Raw genomic sequence first — 19,179 nt, forward strand, 5'->3', positions numbered from 1 at the left:
ATTGAACACGCCCGTCTCTTCCTTTTCTCTACAATCTGATGAGACTAAGAATGCACGTACTGACTGAGTAAAATAATTGCCTTGTGCTCACACGACTCTGGAGATACACTCTTGATTAGGGGAGAGCAAAGTTGTCATGTTCTATGGTTGTCAGAAACTAAATCCCTTCTTGTCTAATCAGGGGAGTTAATTCTTTCCTGAACATTCGAGAAAGTTTCTAGCGAACTCTGAGCTACGCTGGCAAACCCAAAACTTAAGTCTAGTATCGACAGTAGTAGACCTAGTTAACGTCTGGCCTAGGCCTTTACTGCTGTAGGTATTATTCCAATGCGCAGAGCCTATTGGGAAGATAGGAACTACACTACATGGCGCCCAACGCGTTTGGAAAGGGCGATAAAACTAACGTAAGACATTTAGAGTAACTCAGTCGTGCTTTCTCACTCAGACCCCTTTTCCCAAATACTCCAAAGACGTCTGGAGTGGGTGAAAGGTAATATCCTCCAAAACCTCGCAGGAGGGAACTCCTATGTAAGGTTCTTGGTTTAGTCAACGTTGAAGGATACACTGTTCCAAAATATTGTGCATCTAATCTTTGTTCCATAAGAAACCTGATCTGCAAACAAACATAATACCATCCTGTCGGTAAAATGGGAGACAGTGATGAAGAAAGAGAGGCAGTTAGATTAGCAGCTGAAATAGCAGCAGCTGATACTGCAGCACTAGATGCGGACGGGGATATAATACTCATCCCGGTCGCCAAAAGGAAATCTATAACCTTAAAACTTATAGAAAATGGACTGACACCTAGAGGTGGCACAGTCATATTCGTAATTGAGGCACACGAATATCGGCAGACAGAGGTATACTATACATGGATACATTTTCCAGCAGCAAATGCTGTAACAAAGTACTTCCACTATTACAAAATAGAGGTTCCACCCGACATTTACACTCCTTTCGAGGAGGTGGAAGTACCACTCAAATTCCAAGAGCATTTGCTCTAATTTGATGGCGCCCTAATACATAATAATCACATCACCAGGCTCGGTCCTTTAGGTAGACCAGGAGCAACGTGGCCGGTCTTAGCCGGATACACACCACACCCAGACATCGAAGGAATGTCTACAGGAGAGCTGTTAATACAGCTAAAACAATTACTAAAAATTCATAGACAATTAGTCCAGTATGTAATGCGGACTTCAACAATTCAGCCAGCGATTAAACTTCCACAGCTGACCCCTCACCAGGGGAACACAAATAAAATCACACCACAGAACATCCAATCCTGCCTAGGTAAAGTTCCGGCTAAACGGGAACAGATACCATTCTGGTTGGCACAGAAAATCACCCAAATAGAGGCGGTGTTTCCTGACACCACCCCGCTAGAAAAACACAGGATTCTGACTATATGTCTCCCAATGGGAATCGCACCACACATAGAGGACTGTGACACTTGGGGTACAGTCTTTGCTTCAATCTACACAAAAACGCACGGTGTTCCATCCATTTCGGTAATACCAGATGTGCTAAAACAAATTCAAGATGAATACGGTCCAGAACCCGCTTTAACTCTTGGTATGAAATTACTGAAAGACTTCAAGCAGGTCTCGGCTATATTATTAGCCAACATAAAAGGTGAAGCAGCCAACGTGGCGATCCGCCAGAGGTTAAAAGAGACAGATATAGCAGACCAACCAGCTGAAATTGCCAGAATCATAGAAAAATCCTATGAGGAACTAGGTAGAGATAGTTTAGGTGGAATACCAGTAAAACCGCAACTGACTGAAAGTCCAGAAAAAATATTTTTTAATAATAATTCACCAAAAAAGAACTGGGATGGAAACAAACAATCCAATCCAAAAGAAAAGAAATTCCAGTCCCGAGGAAGGTCTCCTAGGCGAAGGGAGAAATCTCCGAACCAGAGACACAGGTCACCCCAGAGTGACCCCTCTGGGAAAAGATATAACCTTAGAAATAGGGATAATATTAAAAAACCTGATAGATATCAAGACATTGATACACGTCCCTCTCAATCTTTTCAGACTTCCTTGCAGAAATCGGAAAGAAGAGGACGATCAGAACAAAGAGAAGAGCACGCCAAGTCCAAAGACAAGGAACCTGCTCAACAAAAAAAGAAATTACAATTTCCAAAAAAGAAGGTAGCCAGTATCAAGGTAGTTAACAATGCCGAGAATACTGAGGACACAACTGAAAAACGGAGAGTGGGCTCAGACAATGCTAGACAGCGCAGCAGAAGTGAGCATAGCTCGCAAAGTCCTTATGAATCATCTGGAGACAGTGGACACGAATGAATATCTTCAAGTGGAAACTGCAGACACCAGAGTTAGCAAACCCCACAAGATATACGAGATAATATTACGTATAGAGGGAGATAAGACTAGGAAAATTAGGGGACTATTTTGGGATAACCTCTCCAAGGGTTATGACATCCTTCTAGCTGAAAAAGACTGGCCACCAGAGTTTGTCAGGGAGGGCCCTCATGGCGAAGAAGTAATTATGCCTGCCTTCTCGAATCAAATCCCGATTCATAAAAAATACACACTTGCTAGAAAGTGGGCAGTGGCCTTAGCACCTGCTTTATATAAAAATCATGTAGGATGGGATGAGGATTCTCCTCCTCACAAAATCCAGTTAAAATCACAAGCTACTGCACAAAGGCAGTACCCAATTAAGCAAGAAGCTAAAAAACAGGTAAATGAAATACTAGATCAGCTAGAATACCAGGGGGTGATTGAAACTTGCACCTCACAAATGAACAATCCTTTGTTTCCGGTCTCCAAACCAGACAATTCATATCGTCTAGTTTTGGATTACCGACACCTTAACACATGTTGCAAAACCTTTGCAGTGCAAAACTCACACAGTGCTGCACTAATGAATAACATAGTGCGCAAAAAATACAAAACAACCTTGGACATCTCCAATGGATTCTTTTGTCAAAACATAGCACCAGAGAGCAGATATTTAACTGCATTCTCAGTAAATGGCACTCAAAAGCAATTCTGTCGGTTAGCCCAGGGGTACAAGAACAGCCCGGGTGTATTCTCAGCGAGAGTAACAGAATTACTGCAACTATATGATGATGAAGCATTATCTTATGTCGATGACATTTACTTAACAGACGATGACTTGGATACTCACTTGAAAAGAGTGAACACCATAATACTTGGGTTCGCAGCAGAGGGTTACAAATTCAACTTTAAAAAATCCAGAATTGCCCATCTGACAGTCCTATTCTTAGGATATGAGTTATCAAGTGAAGGTAAAAGCCTGGCAGACAATTTCCTAGAGAAATGTGCCGTAATCCAAGCTCCTAAAACACTAAAAAACCTACAGTCAATTCTAGGCTTCCTAAATTTCGGAAGAACATACATTGCAAATTACGCAGAAAGGGTCAAACCCCTTGATGATCTAATTAAACCAGACTTTAAAAGATCCAATTGGACTCAAACACACACAGAAATTTTGAGATCCTTACAAACAGACATGCTAATTAAAACAAAATTAGAAACACGTGATAACACACGCAATCTTGTGATTCGAGTCATCCCAGGGAGATGCGGATTCACATACCTAACCTCTAATGAGGGAGAAAAGGTACCAATTGCATTCAAATCACACTTGTACACAGAAGCTGAACAGAAATTCAGTAATACAGAAAAAATCATTCGTGCAGTTCAAACCGCAATAGCTAGAGAAAAAGAAATAGCTGACGGTAGACATATCACAGTCAGAACAGCAGAATCAGCCTTTGAGGCATTAACAACACCGTGTAATTTACCAACAACAACATTGAATACGGAATGGATACAATGGGTGAATTCAATCACAACGGACAAAGTATACTACTACTTTGATCCAGAACTAGAAGAATTAAAAAATCTAAAATATGAAAAGACGTATCCTCTGCCAATCGACATTCTGCCTCTACGACATTACGCCTGTGTAATCTATACAGACGGACATGCTCAACCCTCCGTTTGGGGAGAACAAGCATACAACCCCACATGTGAGATTACAAAAGAAGTGTGGCGCGGAGGTAAACTAAGACCTCTATTAACAAAAACACACTCAGTTGAAACTAATTCAGAACAACAAACTGAAATAATAGCATTGAAAATGGCGCTAGATAATGCGGATCGCGAATTCCCGACACTTATAGTGTCAGATTCATATTACTGCGTCAAATCATATAACAAGGATTTGCAGACATGGATTCAGAACGGTTACAAAGATGACACAGATGCACCAATAAAGCAGAAATTGCTCTGGGAACAAATAGCTCTTTTACAAAAAGAACTACCAAGGACTCACGTGACACACTCACTGAGTCATCAGCGTGATGGCGTTCACGTTGTAGGGAATTCATTGGCTGAAACAGCCGCAGCGGCAGCCACTAAATCGGCTCCCGTAGTTCGAAAAAAGCGTACATTAAAAAACATTGACGGTGAAACAGTGCTGGCAGTAAAAACGTCATCAAAAAGCGACTGCTCAGCGTTACCGATCAACTATCCACTCAATTATACATACATAATCGATGCAAACTCCGTCCCTTTTGCTCGAATCCCTGGAGTGGGGGATAGAGTGATTCCAAACATGGACAGGAGAAGCTTGTTAATCGCAGACGCACACATGGGTGAGGGTCTTGGACACCTCAAACTGAAAGATTCTCTGGAAGAATTACAATCACGGTACTGGTGGCCAGGCATGAGCCTGCGTCACACCATGTTTGTAAAAAACTGCCCAAACTGCAACAGAGATCGCAGTGGGGAGAGAAACAGTTTAATACCTCGTCGTATCAAGGCAGATAATATGACCAATAAAAAGCAGGGCTTGCGATTAACATATACAGGCTAGTTCCCACTTATAATGTAGATCACCAGCACTCGGCTGACGTCCGGACTGTTATACAAAGATTTGCGAGTCTAAATGGCATATACGCTAAGAGCATGCTACGTTCGACCATTGTTTTCACTCAAGCCCACCAGCCTGGGGGGAAACATGGCCGAATGAGCACAGTCCAGCGGGAATCTTCTCACTTCCTTCCTGAGGGTACGGGATGGTGTAAAGAAAAAACCAAGGCATAAAGCAATCTATAGCGGAAAGGAAATTAGGTTCGGGAGCTGGGTGGGTCAAACATCTAATAAGTGTCCAACGTAGTCTAAATAACTTGCCAAGAAATTCTCTGAAGGGATTCAGTCCGTACGAATTATTATTTGGAACTAGAATGATTATCTCTGACCTCGACAGTCAGACTTCAGTGGTTAAAGAAAAAAGCTTTGATGTCAAAGACCGTTTGGCTATTTTGCAGGACTTAAACAAAACAAGAAAAGACCTGAGCAACATACAGTTGAAACAACAGCCAACAACCACTGAAGAATCACCACCTGTCCCAGCAAGACCTGTCTGGATTCCAAAAATCGGGGATCTAGTCAGGGAGAAGATCGCGGTAAAGAAGGAATTTGGGCCTTCTTACAGAAAAGCAGTTCCTGTCTTGTCTGTCAACGGGACAAGATCAGATGTACTACCGCCACTTGCTGGTAAAAAGGAGAACCGAGTTGTATCCATCGACCTGGTAAAACCACAACATGTGGCCGATAACAAACAGTAGGCCAAGTGGACTCCCAATAAGTAGCAGAACACCAAGGTTTGCCACCAGTACAGAGGTCCTAACAAAGAGGCTCATCACATTCGAAACGCCTACAGAAGAACAACAAGGACTATGCAACAATGCAATAGAACTCAGACCTCTGAAAACCCAAATAAAAACATTTAGCAAAGACACACCAATCTATAATGAAGTACCAGGTGACAATTCAAGAAACAAAAATCCTGAAGCAATTGGAACAATTGACAGAACTGCATCCGGCTACTTCATCAACTTCGATGATTCCTCTGAAAGCCTCAGTGAATCAAAGACACAGCCATCATCAAAATCCTTTAAAGACAAAGCTAAGGAACTTTTGAACCAACTGAAAGAAACATATCTGATTTCTCCATGGATTGAATTTTGGGTGGGTTTTGGTGCATTTATCCTCATACTTTGGCTCATCATGGTATTAACTTTGGGACGCTTCATTGAGGGAAAATATGCTAAAATGGACACAGCAAGTCAGAACATCAACTTGGTCCTCAAACCACACACATCTTCACACGTCGAGAAAAGAGAACTTTCTTCAGCCAACTTCACAGCCAATCCTATACCGGGTGGGGTAGCCTGGGACAACACTGACTATGAAATTTATGGTCCGGTCGAGATCCTGAAATATCCACACCAAATCAAGATCTCCTTGAGTGACTTTGCAAAACCAAACTCATTTGCTGATGATTGGGACTTCGAAAGCATTAATAACATGATGTCTGACTTAGTAATGTCTGCTAAATTTACAAAACATGATTATTTGCAAGGTTCTACAAATTATGATAGTATGTATTGCTATAACCACTATGGTAACCATTTTTTACATAAATCTGCACAACCTAGAAATGTTTTAAATTATAATCAATGGGAACATTGTGCAACACCTCCAAAAGGGAGCTCAAGAACCGTTTACGACAAATATTCATATTTTTCAGGTTTTAACACAAGTAATGCTGAAACATTTTATTTTAAATTGTCAAACAAGACAGGGATGAAAACCATGATAACCAACACAAAGTTGATATATTCAGATTCATTCTTCGAAGAAATGAATACTTTTGGATTTGATTATTGGGACAAAAATGTTGATTTGAAAAGTGTTTGGGGTACAAAAGAATGGCAAGTACAGGGTTTAGAAGCTTTGTTTAGAGCTTGCATGATCCCAGAACAAATGATATTTTTAAATGACACTGTTCAACAAACCACCTGTCTTGGCCTAGCCAAAATCAAAGATTTAAATAAACCGTCTATTCCAAAGCCAACAATGTTTAGCAATAGCTCTGATACGGATGAAGAGATAGACGTAAACCATATATTAAACCAAAACAGAACACATCCTGATTGGAAACAATGGTTAATCTGGCCCACAGATACAAATTACTGTCAAGACAGATTCCTGAATAAAACACAGGGGTTCAAAATGACCAGGCCAGACCCTAGATATCCCCAAAGACATCACCCAGGGATAATAACAACCTACAGTGTGGGCAAATTATGCCTTCAGTGGCTACAAACTTCCACACTGCCTGAAATTAAGCAACACCTAACTTTACTTACTGATGGTGCTGACTTGCGTGATTTCATAATGGGACCACGCAAACAGCGTCAAAAGCGTTTCATAGCAGCCTCTGTATATGCAGCATACAATGAGGCCTGGAAGGTTAATCAAATTGAAACAGCAGAGAGAATACGGGAAATTGACCGTATCAATTTGGAAAAATCACTTTCTGTAGTGGACAATGGGTTAATGACTCTGTCCTCCAGAATTTTTTCATTGGACAGCATTGTGTCTTCAGCAATCGATATATTATCGCAAGACTTACTGTTATTACAACATGGTCAGTCACAATTGCGTTCTATTGTACAGCTTGGCTGGACGTTACAAAATCTGCGTTCAGGCTATGTGCCTTGGCGTTTAATCAACACAACGTCACTATTCCAAATCTTTAACCTTACTGATAGACAAATCGGTATGGCGCAAAAGGGTGCTGATTATACAATCTTGAGCATTGAAAAACTAGAAAGATTACCAATGACAATGTCAGAACGACCTGTCAGTGAATGGATAATCCACGGAATCATAAATATTCCAATCTCAACCTTCAGGTTTCTATACTGCCAAAAATATATACAGGCTGGCATGTACGAGAAATTGGGGAAGGGGTACCTTAAAACAACTTGGAACCTGCCCTATTCACATGCATGTGTCAGTAATAAAGGACAGAAAGTGTTTCTTAGTGGCAACAATTGTGCTATGTCACTAAGCGGCACGCTTCTGTGTAACGGAATTAGTTTGCATGGAGCCTGTGAAGGGAATTCATACAACCTTTCATGTCACCAGCAAGGCGCACCTGCAACTGAAATAGAACCATTCTTTCAAAGACTCTATAATGGGAGTTACATTCTTATTGTAGACCGCAAATGTTGTAGTCTTATGCCCGGGACTCCTTATCTAGTCACTACGACTGCGAAGGTCAAGTGCTGTGGACGTTCTTTGTTCCCCAGCTCCTTTCCAGACAGGGAGGCAAGGGCATGGCCCAGTTTGAAAATTACTTCTATTCGAATAGATACTTTAAGCAGAATGAAAACAGTGCTTCTTCAGACGCCTACAAGGCTCACGTCATCAAAAGAAACGTATGATCTACAAGTCGCAAGGACGACTGCAGAGATACATACATTATTATCGACTAATTCCCCCGTACATTTCGCGGAAATCCTGAGCGAAATCTTAAATATTTCTGATACCACTGGGGTCTCAAAGGTATTTAAGACAGTATTTTCGATGGCATTAACACCATTCAAAGCCATACTGGGTATTTTTCCAGATTTCGTCCATTCGATTTTTGGCGGACTTCCCCTGATCCTGGGACTAATTGCAGGAATCCTATTCTTAGTCCTTATTTTTCGTTATGGCAACCCATGTCACAGATCAAACTCTCGCGACAATGGAAGAAACAATCCGAGCCATTGGATACCGGGACCGGATATCAAAAATCCTGGGACTCTCCCGGCTTAGAGACCTGAACATGACTTGGTTTCTATCATTTCGACCAATGTGGCAAAGATGTGTTTTACCTGTATTGAGGTGTCTGCTATGCGGAGAAGAATGCGTGTTAGACACCTGTCGGACGCTACAATCGGATGCGCCAGTGGATGCAGATACATTGTTGGTTCCTACCAAGGTTCACGCTTTGTGCTGCCCTCAAAGGCTGCCAATCCTGATGACGGCATTCGTGGAATCTTCACCACTACGATTGAAGAGTAGTGAAGTTCAAGATGAAAGCAGCATCGAACAGGTACGACCTTCTGTCAGTAATGTAAATCAGAATGTCAATGGAGACAATCATGCACACGATTGCATGGTTACACCTATTTCCGACTTAGTGGAACTTTCCCATGAAGCTGTTGACAGTTTTTTCGAAAGCCTTAATGATATGATGTTCTCACCCGAACAGAAATAGAGACTTTTGAGCAAGCTCGCACACGGCGTTCCCTGAATTCGGCCTTCAACTTTAAAAATAAAGTCACATGAACAATTTTTCCCACCAGTTCACGGACAGCAATTTTTTAGCAGCCCCAAATTATTTTTTACAAAATTTTCGGGACACTTATCTTCTGCTTAAAGTAAGAAACTATTCCTAGAGAACTAAGATTTCTATTTTTAGATACTTTATAAACTTTAGTTGCCCGCTGGTATGTTCACAAATATTTTATTATGTGATGAAATGGTCTCGAACTTTCTTTCTGTATAGCCATATTAAGAGCCATTTCATGTGTATTTCTCATATACCAAATAAGCAATAATGTCTACAAATGCGTGTTTACTTTAGCGTTTAATTCATAGCTTAAGTGCATACAATATATATGACTGCAATTTTTCAGTATATTTGAAAATTTCAAAATGCATTTATGTATTTTGGGGTGGTGAGGTATACACTATACTCTGTAGTATGTTGTACTATGTTATACTATGCATAGATTAGTAAATATGACCATAGTTAGCGTGGAGTGGGTGTCATGTATTCCTATAGGTTCTGAATCGATCCCCCTATTCCTGACACTATTCTGGTTAAACTAACTATCAAGTTAACTAACAGTCAGCCCATGAGGCAAGAAAAGCCCCCATGATGCAGATACCGTTATCTGACGCAGTCACACTACGGCACAGGAACGTGTTATCTGATTAGGTCATAACGCTTGAGATCTAATTAGACAAGCGACATTCCTCCAGCCCCTGATAAGGCATACGACGTTCTCATAACAAATCAAACCTATGACAACCTGGAAAATCTGTGCGGCCATTGTTTTGATTTCACAGAGAACTTCAGTAAAAGAATGTGCTAACGAGCAAGTCGTATGACATCTTTATTGACGTATCTATGTCCATCCTTACGTCAATCTCGGCACCTTTAAGGTATAAATATTGCCGATCTTGCCCTATGCAAACACACGCGTGGTGACAAGACGGAGCAGCCATACTTGCCGAAGCCCAGAAGCAGAGCAGACCCCGCTGGCAGCAGCCCCGCCTTCCTGACGCGCTGAGAGACGCGCTGCTATCTCCTGCCGAGAGACCCAGCACCGGCGCTTTCGGGCAGCCCTCGCAGGCAGCCTGGAATATCGAGAGCAGAGAAAGAGATACCATTCCTCATTCATCCTAACTTCCAGGTACAGAACTGAATAACCCCTCACAGAGAATTCTTTAGTTATTCACTTGGCAAAAACAAACTTAACTTAAACTGTAACTTTCTATTCCCGCCCACGCATTAGACTTAGGTCAGGTACACGGGGTAGGCGTATTTAGAAACACCAGTTGAGTACGTTTAGTCAAATGTATATGTGTATGTAAATATATTTTAATCATTTTAAACATCATATGGCTCAGAAACCATATCAATGTTTTTACAGTATTATTTTATACTATTGCTTTTAATGTATGCACTTTACTTAACTATAAGTATTGCAATAATATCGATCCATTTCTCTTGTACGAGAAAAGAGACTGATCAATAAATAACACCTTTTTATTGAACACGCCCGTCTCTTCCTTTTCTCTACAATCTGATGAGACTAAGAATGCACGTACTGACTGAGTAAAATAATTGCCTTGTGCTCACACGACTCTGGAGATACACTCTTGATTAGGGGAGAGCAAAGTTGTCATGTTCTATGGTTGTCAGAAACTAAATCCCTTCTTGTCTAATCAGGGGAGTTAATTCTTTCCTGAACATTCGAGAAAGTTTCTAGCGAACTCTGAGCTACGCTGGCAAACCCAAAACTTAAGTCTAGTATCGACAGTAGTAGACCTAGTTAACGTCTGGCCTAGGCCTTTACTGCTGTAGGTATTATTCCAATGCGCAGAGCCTATTGGGAAGATAGGAACTACACTACAATGTACCCTCAAATATAGGGCATAAGGATGCTTTATTTTCAATTTCCCGAAGCAAGGGACCATGAAAGCTTCGAAAGCGAGTTCTGCCGAGGGCTCCTCAAAAGAAAGTTGGTAAAAAAGAGAGATAGAATAAACTACGGAGAAAACAAATACTAAACTCTGGCACATGTATCAGATCAGTAGAGGCAGTGGCATTATTCCTTTACAGTCTGAGGCTGATAAGAAATATAATTGGTTCCAAAATAAGGGTTCTGATGAATGTCATTTTAATGTTATGTTCTCTGCGGCTGAGAAAAAGGTGATGTGGGGGGAGGCAAAAAATGTGCCAATATCGGTCGGCCAGAGACGGGGCAGATGGGAATCTTTTCTAAAGACTGAAGATCAGCAGACTCCCAGGATGTTAAGAGCGAGGCTCGAAGGTGGACTTGGCTTGCTGCTGTACTCAACCGTAACTATTCTTTAGGAAACATGAGCCATCTGCACAGTTAATAAAGGGTTAAAAGAGGCTTCCTGGTACAAAGCAGCTCTGTCCTGAGACCAAAATACATGAGCATTTTTGTGTAGCTTGGAGGCTGATATTATTCGCACATTTTAGAATGGACTACTATTGTCTATGTGGCTGCTGTGCTTTTTTAGGTCGAGCCTTCGCAGCGCACATGCGCTGCAAAGGAAAACGACCTCTTCCGAGCGCTTTGGCTTTTCAGCCAAGACACGTGCATGCGTTCCATTGCCTTCAATGGCAACGCATGCACGTCTGGAGATTCACTCGCGGGAGCGCGCGCCACCATCTGGCAGCAATTATCGCTCCCGCAAGTAAATCGCGACCCCCCACCTCCCCCCTCCCTGCCGCGCCAAGCAATAGTGTTTGTTGCTTGTTCTGTTAGTAGTGTTTGTCTGTGAACGCTAACTGTCCCAGTGAGCAGTGCGTTTGTCTCTGTGGTGTAAGAACGCGTGCATATGTGAGCAGTGTATGTGCTGTGACATTTGAATGAGTCTGAGAGGATACGTCTGTGAGAAGTCCTCTTTAAGCTGTAAATGAAACTGTGAGCTGGTCAGTCAGGGGTATCGAGGTGCCAGCGGTGTATGCATCTGTGAACTGTATATGCGTCTGAGTGAGGCATGTGGGCGCTCTATGTGTTGAAGCCATGTGTGTGAGCAGTCCATGAGTCGTGTCTTTGATCAGTGTGCATGAGAGCAGTGTGTCTATAAACACTGCCAGCAGTTTGGATGCCAGCAGTGTGTGCGTCTGTGAGCAGTGTGTGTGGGAGCAGCATATGAGCCTCTGTGCGCTGTGTCTGTGAGCTGTGTGTATGTGGTAGCTATCTCCATGGGCTGTGTAGGCATCTTTGAGCAGTATATATGTCTAGGAGTATTGTGTGAACATATGATGTATGAAAAGGGTTTGCGTCTGTGAGCTGTGCATCCGTCTGTGAGCAGTGTGTATGTGGGTCCGAGCTAAAGCTAGCTCTTTTGGTATGTTATGGGATTGGTGTTTATATAGTGCTTACTGCCCGTGGCGCTGAAGTGCTTTGTGGATGCACAGCACACTACTCTGTGCCAAGTGTTAGTGATTTATTCGGGCACAGTGGTTACTTTGTCATGCTGTTTTGTATGCATTTGCTCCACAGTGTTAGCCTCTTTATGCAAATGTATAATGCAGAGTATAAGTTGTTGTCACGTATTAGTGTTGTGGATGCACAGTATTATTGACTTCAGGAAGCATATATACCCCCCTGCAGCCGTCATGCTGTACGGTACATATTACACGCAGAGTCCCCCCCTCTGATCAGTTGTGGCAGGCCCCTGTCACACAGTTCATTGTTTCTGGGGTGCGATATGCCTTGGTGGCCATGCACAAGAAAGTAGAAGTAATTATCGAGCTGTTTGTCATGCATAGTAAACACAATTAAAATGCAGTCATAATGCTGTTAACCTCATACTTGTTACATGTTGAAAAACAAATTCACACCATTAGTTGTGGGGAAGAATCTTTTGTTGTATATGAGCATTTTAATATTGTTATTAGTTGGGTAAATATTTAGGTGAGGTGTGATGCCGCCCACATGGTTAATCCTTGTGTATTTCATCCTTAGTACATTGGCGAACCTCCTCGTTGTGGTTTGAGTAGCAATAATTCACAATTGCTGGATTCAGCAGTGTATATTGTGGGTAAAGTGAGGATCTGCCCCTACTCTGGGATCTTCAAGGAAGCTCTCACTAGGCTTCAGCGCCTTTAGTCCGTGAGATGGTGACATACGATAAATACAGAGGTATATTGCACCTTCCGTATCACCAGTGTTAGTGCAATATAGGTCTTCCCGACATAAGCACAGAGGTGAGTAAGAAAGGAACTTTTATGCTTTCGAGGGAATCTCCGGTCCAAGGCTGGCCATAACTTCAAGTCTCTGCATGGTGAATAAGAACTAATGGAAGGAGTGAGAGCTCAACTCTACATTGATTCGGGGTAGGGATAACTCGCTGGCTCCTACCTGATCACTTCTATTGTTCTTCCTGGAATGCCCCCTCTTAGAATCTTGTTGAGGTTGGATAACTTGATCAGCCGATTTAACGAGTCCATGTTCAAAATTCAAGGGCAATGACCAGTCTGTGTTTCATACCTCCGTCCAGCAGTCTTGATTTAAGGTTTTGACTGCAGTACTGCCCTGATGTGACACATCAAAAAGAGATTTGCCCTCTAATGTACACATTCTTATTTCCTCTCATACGTGCACAGCTGAAAGGAGTCTGCCTTTGAATAACGTTGGTATATATATTTTTTCCGCAGGCCATGTGTGCAAACCAAAAACATATTTGCCGAAAGCTTCTCCCTTATGGTAGAGAACAGGTGCACAGCTGAAATTCAAGAAGATCTACTGGGGAGTTTGCCAGTTCCTTTAGAACTATGATCCTTGACTGGGAGATCTCTCTCAATCGACCAGATGGCATTCCATCCAAGTTGGGGTCAAGGTTCTAGACACGCAAGAGCTGACGGATCACCACAAAACTGGTCAGAAACATCGACAAATGGAACGACTTCTTCTGTCCACACAGGCACTAGCCAGTGGTGCTGAAGTCCAGGTATTTTCAGGCGTCTTCTCTTTTTCCAGGAAGAAAACAGACCATTACTAAACTAACCTTCACAACACTAACAAACAACAAGCATTGGCATAGCCAATAGGTCTCGCCTTTGGGACCTTATAAGTGTTTAACCATGTTACAGGTGATGTTGTTGCAACAAGGATATTGTTCTGCATGACTAAACACTTATAAGGTCCCAAAGTCGAGACTTATTGGTTATGCCAATGCTTGTTCTTTCAAGCAACAAGTACAGCTGCTTTGAAAGCAGTTTCATTCACCCTTCTGAGCTCACTCGAGGGGTAAAGACTAGTAGAATTCACTGTCAATGTGCAGGTTACTCCATAAGCATATTGAATATATTCATCCCCCGATGCTTCATACTCTGATGATTATAGTATTATTCCTATTCATTTATGAGTTTAAGGAACAGGAGAAATGTGGTAATACTAGGGGTACTTTGCTCAACAGGCGTTGCTGACCAGGATCGGGAAGCGGCTTTCAAAAAATGCCTCTCTGCCATATTCGCTGAAAGAAAATAAACCAGATAAAAGAGGGATCAACTTGGCGGACTCCCTAAGAAATCAAGAATCCAAGAATGTTTGACTGTGATAGGCAGAATTGACGATAACGCACCTGCCAGCAAAACTCACCCCCGACTCAGTCACCCGCAGCAGCGGGGGAGAGTCCTCAGTACCGACCACTCAAGGATATATGATCACTTTTTACAAGAGATACAAACTGACATCTCCTCGCTTAAGAAGAGTTTAAATCGAGCCTTCGCGACATACGGAGAGAGGTGCCTGAAATCAGAGACAGAGTGGATGACCTGGAGTGGAGGGTTGACGCCAGATCAGAAGACCAAGAGATGTTGCGGAGACGAATAAACGCAGTGGAGGATCAATATATCAAGCTGCAAATTAAGCAGGAGGACCTGGAAAATAAAAGCCACCGCAACAACATCGGTGTATGAGGGATGCCTCCGGGGGCGGAAGGAACGGATATCATGAGCTTTACAGTGGAGCTATTCCAGTTCGTCTGATACGACAAGGACGCATCCCAACCTGCCCTGGATCGGGCCCATCGAGTTGCTATGAGGGCAGGATGAGCAGACTGCGGTCCAGATATCTTAACCGGAGTGCACTTTTTTATGGAAAAGTACGCGATTCCCCATTCAGAAGTTAGGGGCAAGACAGTGCTTATATTTTAAGGCCTCCCAATCCAACTTTACCAGCCTCTCTCCCCTGTCACTCTCCATAAACTTCGTGACTTCAAACCTATCACTGACAAGCTGCACTCTCAAGGTATATGCTATCAGTGGGGCCAACCTTTTGCACTTCTGTTCCAATGGGAGGGCAGGCGCCGCTCATTACACTCGCTGGCAACAGCCAAAGCATTACTGGGGTTACCGGACGATCCAAAGACAAGGGATGAACTAAGACACAAAGAAAGACATTGTTAAACATCTACGCACCCTCAGCAGGGAAGCCTCTTCTGACCACTCGACTGCTGGCTCTGTCTGTTCGCGCGTAGATCTAAATGTGGACACGATTACAATGCCCAGAACTTACTACAACATGCCCCTCTTATCGAACTATCACTGAAGAAGATCAGCCTTGGGGACGGGGGACCTTGACGATCAGGTTCGTTGTCCCTCCTGTGTTACTGATGGTCAGCCCCATAAACATTCTCTTCTAGAGGGTGACTCCTCCAGCGGGATTGGAGCACGTCTGTGTCGATCTCCGCACACATAAGAAGTCCTGGTTGGACCCTGTTCGCCCTCTGCTGTTACTTGTTGGATCTTGTTATCTCTGTCAGGTCGCCCTGTATGCAACGTAAGGCAAAGGCGAGGCGGTGCTTACTATATAAGCAGTTGGAAGGGGATGGAGCAGGGTTTGGCAGATAATGCAGAGTCCCAAGATGGGCCTAACGCAGGGCTGCTATGAAGCTGGGCAAGCGTGCAAGGATTAACCACAGAACAGACAGGGGGAGTAGGAAGATGGGATAGCCTTTTCAACCCGGGCCAGCATGCGCACACACCACCCAGCTGTCAGCACATATAAACAACCCCCCCCAGCGCACTGGTCAACCATCCCTCACCATGGGTGATCTCAAGCTGCTCTCCCTAAATGTGCAGGGCTTAAACTCCCCAAACATGTGGAAATACATTTGGCGTTATGTATTGCAACACGACCCAGATGTCCTTTATTTTTTTTTTATTTTTTTTTAGATTGTTACTTTTTATGCAAGGAACAGAAGAAAACAGAGACAATAAACAATATACATGCAACATCAGAGATACGATTGAAACAATAAACAAATCGACTGGAAACAAGAAGGAAAAATGTACATGATTCTAGACTTCCTTACATCAAAAGGAGCAACAACGAAACGAGAATATTAAATGAAATACAATTATTATTTTCCCAAAAATAAGCAAAAGATCATAGGAGCAGTTCTGCAATCCATTAAATCCATTCAGTTATAGGGGCCCATATTTTTTACCCTCTTGTCCTTTTACGAGTATTCTTAGTTTTAAATATAACAACTTCAATATTATACATAGATAATAACTGTGCCCTCCATGCAGAAAATAGAGGGGGGTCTGGAGATAACCAATCCTTGGTGATACAGGCGCGCAGGACAGCCATACAAACAAGCATAGGTCTCGCATTTACACAAGTTTAAGCTATTGGCTTTGTAAATGACAATGCCTTTTAATTGTTTTAAAAACGAAAACAAAAATAAAAAGCATTGTTATTTGCAATGTCAATTGCTCAAACTCGTGCAAATGCTTGTCCTCTCTTCCTCAGGCTCCTTTATCATCACCCACTTACTTTCTTCAGATCCCTGTGGCTCCTAAATTTTTCCACCTTCCTTTTCCAATCACGGTAGGTAGTGTAGGCAGACTACCGCAAACCTGTCTCACAACATGTGCACAACTGCTTCAAAAAAGATATGTTTAAGTGCCACGGATGGTAGGCCAATCCTTCAGTGTTTCATTGTTAACCTTTATAACTTCCCTTCCATATCTTTTCTTTTTCTTATTTTTCAGTTTTAGAGCACACTACAGATCAGTGGTGCAAATGGGCCACGTATACGCCGATCATTTAATCTGCAGTGCTCTGCCCCACATTCAGCCACCTCCTTTAAACATGGTACATGCACCACTCACCACCAGCGCCGCGCGCACTGCGCAGACACTCATGGTTATTGTACTCTAACAGCCTGATTCATCAATCTCCCGTTTTGCGAGTCTCTATTAGAGATTCATAAGGAATCGCTATTAGAGACTCGCAAAACGGTATTCATGTAGGAATCGCAAAATAAAATGCGATTCCTACACATTCCTTATTTGCGATTAGCAAATTGCTAATCGCAAATAAGGAAAAACTCCCCATTCATTCCTATGGGCCAGAAGGCCCATAGGAATGAATGGGGAGTATTCCTTATTTGCGAGTAGCAATTTGCTACTCGCAAATAAGATAGCGATTTGAAGGGTGCCAGGGGTGTCCAAAGGACACCCTGTAGCACCCCTTAAATGCCCATTTGAACAGGTGTTGCGCACACACATGTCCAAAGGACATGTGTGTGTGTAACATGCAAAAGAAAAAAATGCTCTAAAGTGCTTTTTACACTATTTTCGCAATTTACCACCAAGTCAGACTTGGTGGTAAATTGCGACCAAATATTGTGATTTCGCAATTTCTAATTGGTTGATGAATTGCATTTAAGGAATCTCTATTAGAGATTCCTTAAATCCAATTCCTCGCAAATATGCGATTTCGGTAATAGCGATTTTTGCATTTGGGATGATGAATCCCAAATGCAAAAATCGCACTCGCAAAGGGCCAGATTCTCAGAATCTGGCCCTTTGCGAGCGCAAATCAGCTTGATGAATCAGGCTGTAAGCGAGGGTTGCTCTGTGGCAGGCAGGGCCCTGTAGTTAAATGACAGACGTAGGATCCAGGAGACCTGGGTTAGAATTCCTGCTGCATCACTAGATCATACCATGTGATCTCCCACGGTCTCCCCATGCCTCGGGCGGTGGTGATCCGTAAGCGCCATACCATTATTTTCAGAACTTTGAAGTACCATATTTAGTACACAACAATTCAATAACTGAGGGGGGGGGCAGTAGCAACATAAAGAATGTGCATCGCTTCTGCACTCGGCCTAGCAGCATTGTAGCGCTGTAAATACCAAGTGTCGCGATTACTCAAAGTTATTTAATCAAACTCAAGGGGGGGGAAGGAATCAAAGACAGAATTCAACCACATGACTATATGGGAGTGTCTTCCCTTAGCAGAAGCGGCATTCTCAATAGCTACATCCACTATAAAGGCTTTTGAAAGAGTTCCCTCAAAGGGTGGGCCTCAGAACTGTTTTCGCCCTCCTATGTTTCACTTATATGATGTTGTTGAAATCCAAGCCCCTTCCCATGGATGTAGTCCACTACATAACCTATAAATATATATAAATAAACACACACACACACACACACACACACACATATATATATATATATATATATTACCTACTGGCGGTCGCCAGTAGGTATATATAGTTAGGATTTTTTCTCTATGGGATTTTTGAAAATTCTATGTCTAATAACTTTGGCGTTTGTGGACGGAATTGGCTGAAATTTTCAGGAAAATTGAACATTTTGTTTCTGAGCAGCCCCTGAAAATTTGGGGGGGGTTCGTCAAGGGGGGCCGAGAAAAAAGGGGGGTCCCAAAACGCGTTTTTCCCATGTTAATTTCCATAGGGCGGTTGGCCTCACTTTTAGCCCGAACGGCTGAATGGATTTGCACGAAACTTGGCAAAATTGTAAGGACTGTTAGCCCGATGTGCCTTTGCTAGGTCTCAATATATGTGCTCCAGTGGATTTTGAGAAATTAACGTTTAAAAAAAGATATATATCTGTGACAGCGTCCCGGGTAGCGCTCCGATTCGCGTACTTTTCGCGTTACGGAGCTTTGCGAAGCGAAGCTGATTGGCTCTCCGGTGTCTGTAAACATTCCAAACAGTCCGTAGCGGCCGCCATCTTGTC

At 42.7% G+C, this 19,179-nt stretch overlaps 1 protein-coding gene across 3 annotated transcripts in view; it reads right to left on the reverse strand.

Moving 5' to 3' along the window:
• Positions 1-19,179, reverse strand: part of LOC144808036 (butyrophilin subfamily 1 member A1-like) — a 193,333-nt gene that overhangs the window by 48,815 nt on the left and 125,339 nt on the right. The window lies entirely within an intron of this gene.

The sequence above is a fragment of the Lissotriton helveticus genome, chromosome 1_1, assembly GCF_964261635.1.
Source record: "Lissotriton helveticus chromosome 1_1, aLisHel1.1, whole genome shotgun sequence".
Classification (NCBI taxonomy): Eukaryota; Metazoa; Chordata; class Amphibia; order Caudata; family Salamandridae; genus Lissotriton; species Lissotriton helveticus.